This window comes from Orycteropus afer, unplaced genomic scaffold (assembly GCF_000298275.1).
Source record: "Orycteropus afer afer isolate SDZICR_OR568_19922 unplaced genomic scaffold, OryAfe1.0 scaffold00085, whole genome shotgun sequence".
NCBI classification, from domain to species: domain Eukaryota; kingdom Metazoa; phylum Chordata; class Mammalia; order Tubulidentata; family Orycteropodidae; genus Orycteropus; species Orycteropus afer.
Window position 1 is genome coordinate 4380268 of NW_006921672.1, and position 3070 is coordinate 4383337.

Sequence of the window (3070 nt, forward strand, 5' to 3'; positions counted from 1 at the left end):
GATAAGTCCCTTGTCAGATATGTTATTACCAAATATTTTTTCCCAATCTGTAGGTTCTCTTTAGACTCTTTTGGAGAAGTCTTTGGAAACACATAAAAATTTAATCTTTAGAAGGTCCCAATCATCTGGAACCAGCCAGTATCTTATAGATTTTTCCATAACATGATTTCCATAACATGATTTCTCTCCTTAGATCCAGATGATTGACAGCTGACCAAAACCAAGGTAGTTGTGAAAAACTCATTCCATATGTATAGCCTGTCTTCTAAAGGCTTTTAAAGGCTTCTCTAAGCTCCCAAAACTCTGCACCTTAAATTCTCTCATGCACTCATGTATCTACTCTCCCACCCATTTATCCTTGCATCCTTTATTCCTGCCTTTCTTCCTACCTTCAACTCATCCATCTAGCCAACAATTCATCTATTCAACCATTCCCCCATATATCCATTTACCTAAATATTCACCCATCCAGCCAAATACCACTCACTCATCCACCCACACACCCTACCTACTCTTTCACCCATCCACCTACCCACCCACCAGCTCACACATACATCTACCCACCCACTCACTTGAGCATTCACTCACTTCTGTATATTTATCCACCTACACACCACTATATGGCCATCTATATCCATTGATCACTTCTTATATTCAAGACACTGAGCCAGATCCCTAACCTCCATGGCCTCTTCCAGTCATTGAGAAACAGTAGCTATTATTTAAACAGTCATTGAGAAATCCCAGCTTCCTTCTTTGCATACTCCCATGAAGGGATAGGGCCAGTGCCTCGCCACCTCCACTGAAGACCAGACCAAAGGAGACAGGCCTTAACCCACAGCAGGCTGGCCTGCTATAGAATAACATTTCGATAGAAAAGAAAATTATGGAGAAGTCTTTAAAAACAAAGTAGATCCCAATCCACTTGGCAGGAAGAAGGAAGTTTCCATAAAGTACCCCCAAAAGCATGGGCTAGATTGTAAGAACTGTCCGTGGAATGGGGCCCTGATTACATAAGGATGGGGTGTGGCATAAGCAGACACGTGACTCGGGGAGGAGCCAGGCCACCTTACCCTGCTCCCACTGACCCACCTCCATTCCAGAGTTTCCCAAGAGAGTAGTCTCTTCAGGGGTGTATGGGACAGGGTGCTGTGGAGGCAGAGTCTTGGCTACAGGAATTGTCCAAAGGGTCTCTCTTGACACATAAGAGCAAAGCCCTGGGTTCCACTCTTGACTCTACTGCTCATCAGCTGTGACTTCGGGTAAATACCTTAACCTCTCAGAGCCTCAGTTTAACACCTTGGAAGGGAAATAGTAGCGATACCTGTCCTTTTGGTTGTGAAAATCTATAAGAGCAAACGTGAAAGGACTTTAAGCATCATTTCTGGTTTTGCACAATACAAAGAAACTATTAGATGAATTAAGGCCTTGAAGTCACTGACCATACTAGTCACCATCCCTGATGAAGGAGAAGCCACATGCAGTTCCTCAGAAACACAATGAATGACTCAGACCCAGTGTCACTCCCAAGTCTCCTCTATCGGCACAGTCCTTCCTGACCATGCTGAAACTGACAGCTCTGGACTAGCTGAGCCTTCCCTGAGGACAGCCCCTTGCTCTACCTCTCTCAGGAGCACAGGAGAGAGAATGGGAAGGGAGTGCAAGGACAGAGAATGAGAGGTCAGAGTCATGTGGGTACCAACAAGGATGTGGGCCAGCCAAGCACACGCTGGCATGCTGGAGATAGGAAGCCAAGGGGAGGCCCAGCTCAGCCCAGCTGTGGAGGTGTGTGCCCCAGGACCCACGCGTCAGTGGGTTGTGTGGGCTCCCACCACAATGCTAGGGCAGGACACACACACACTCCCTCCCGGGCTGGAGAGGCTGTGGTGAGGATACCGCCCCTGGGCTCAGAGGGGTTGGTGCCAGCCGGGTGGGCTGGCACGAGGTGGGGAGAGGGCGGCTCGGGCAGCTAATCCCCTCAGCGTCTCCCAGACGCCCACAGAGACCAGGGTGAGCTCTTTGTCTGAGCACAGAGACGACAGAGGGGCGGCGGGCAGGCGGGCAGGCTCTGCTTTTTCTCCCCTGCCTCCCGCCCCAGGGCAGGTAGAAGCCTGCCGTCTGTGGGGATGGTCGGAGGAGTGGGGAGAGAGGATTAGGGGAGAGACAGGCACTTAGACTTCTAGGGTTCCCTCCCTCAGGCCCACAGGGCCTGTGGCTTTGGGGTGGGGGTCCCTGGAAGGGCAATGGGGCATGAACCTCAACAGGAAGCAGACCTTTGTTTGCAGCAGGAAGCTGTGTTTTCACGTACCCCATCACACCCAGGATTGCAGTCCTCGCACACACACACATCAAACCAGAGCCCAGAGAAGTCCGCATTCACACGGGTATTTACTCACAGTCTCACACATAGAGCCCAACATCCAGGGGATAATTACACAACTCCACAAAATCACAGCTGAACAGTTTAAAACAGCTGTAGTAACTCATCTATCATCATACTCACAGGCAGCACCCAGAAACAGGATGCAGCCACAGACTATCCTAATCACCCACAAAGGGGCAATGCCACAGTCACACGTGGGCCATCTCACACACGCACAATGACCCATGCCCCACAGGGTCCCAGCCCACAGGCCCCGACACACAAGCACTCATTGACTGCACAGGACCCAGAAGCCCATGGTGTTGAGTCAAAAATATGTGCACTCTCACATGGATCCAAACACACATGTAGCATGTCATTGCCTCTCAGAGTGTCCCCAACCCTCTCACCTTCTCCACACCTGAATGCCCAAACATGCCAGTCTCCTTAGAAAGAACAGAAAGACCACCACCACCCCCTTCTTACTCCTTCAACTCTGCCCACCTCCCCGTCCACCCTCTCAACTATGAACAGGTGCCCAGCTTCCTGGCCAGTGCTGAGCCCCAGAGAAGGAGTCCCAGGACGTGGACAGGGAGTGCTAGACTGAGGCTGGGCCTGGATAGGAGAAGGTTGGCATACATGCTGAGCCTGGCGGTTCAGCCACTATTGCCCTGGCTGGCATGGCCACTTTTGCCTCCTGCCCCAGAG